Source organism: Mandrillus leucophaeus, unplaced genomic scaffold, assembly GCF_000951045.1.
Source record: "Mandrillus leucophaeus isolate KB7577 unplaced genomic scaffold, Mleu.le_1.0 Scaffold40, whole genome shotgun sequence".
Taxonomy (NCBI): Eukaryota; Metazoa; Chordata; class Mammalia; order Primates; family Cercopithecidae; genus Mandrillus; species Mandrillus leucophaeus.
The window spans coordinates 4,748,987-4,750,312 of NW_012104254.1; positions in this window are offsets into that span (position 1 = coordinate 4,748,987).

Genomic DNA, 1,326 nt, shown 5'->3' on the forward strand with positions numbered 1-1,326 from the left:
TTAAAGAATTCTGTCATTCACAGCAACCTGAATGAACTTGGAGGACGTTAGGTTAAGTGAAATAATCCAGACACAGAAAGATAAATACTGTATGTTCTTCCTCATATGTGGAAGCTACAAAGTTGATCTCTTAGAGGTAGAAAGTAGAATAGTGGTTACTAGAGGCAGAGATGGGTAGGTGGGGAGGGGAAGATAAGCAAAAGTTGGTTAACAGAAGTAAAATTACAACTAGGTAGGAGGAATAATTCCTGGTGTTCTGTAACACTACAGGGAGACTGTAATTAACAATGATTTATTGTATATTTTCAAATAGTTACAAGAGCAGATTTTGAATGTTCCCAAAACAAAGAAATGATAGATATTTGAAGTGATGGATACGCTAACTACCTGGTAATTATACATTGTATACATGTATCTAAATATCACACTGAACCTCATAAATATGTACCATTATTATGTGTCCATTTAAAATAATAATAAAAGCAAAGAAAACCCAAAATAAAAAAGATGATTGTTTAAACAAAAGTAATAATGGAGTATGAGGTTTACAGCATATATGGAAATAAAATGTGAGACACCAATAGGACAAAGCATTGGTTTGTTTGGAGGGGAGGCTAAGGGGGTTCAGCATTCCCCAGGATCTCTACCTGTGACTGAATAGTACACTAAATTCTGTAGAAGTATTATAACACCTGTCTGGCCTAGAGGCCAAGCCAATTTTCCAATTTGGTAGTTATAAAACCAAGCCATTTTTGTTTGTTTGTTTTGTTTGTTTTTTCCTAAAGAAAACAAAAAGAGCTAGGAACAGTGGTTCACACCTATAATCCCAGTGCTTTGGGGGGCCAAGGTGGGAGGATTGCTTGAAGGCAGGAGTTGGAGACTCACTTTGTGCCAGCGTTGCATCGAACAACTGAATTGCCTAACATTTTCATTGATTTGATGAATTGTTTGGATATTGCATAGATACAGGATTTAAAATAAATTCTTTCTTTAAAAATTGAGTGGCCAGGTGCAGCGGCTCACACCCGTAATCCCAGTGTTTTGCGAGGCCAAGGCAGGAGGATCACTTGAGGCCAGGAGTTTGAGACTACAGTGAGCTATGATCGCACCACTGTACTCCAGCCTAGGTGACAGAGCAAGATCGTGTCTCTAAAAAAGAAAGAAGACAGAAGGGAACCGAGCCCTCAGTCTGGTGGTGTTGGTATTGGCTGGGCTGAGGACAGCCCAGAACTCCAGGGTGCTAGCCTTTCAGCCACAAAAAAATTCCATTTCACCCAAGGACCAGAACCCATCGAAAAGATCTGCATTCCCCACGGGTAATTTCAT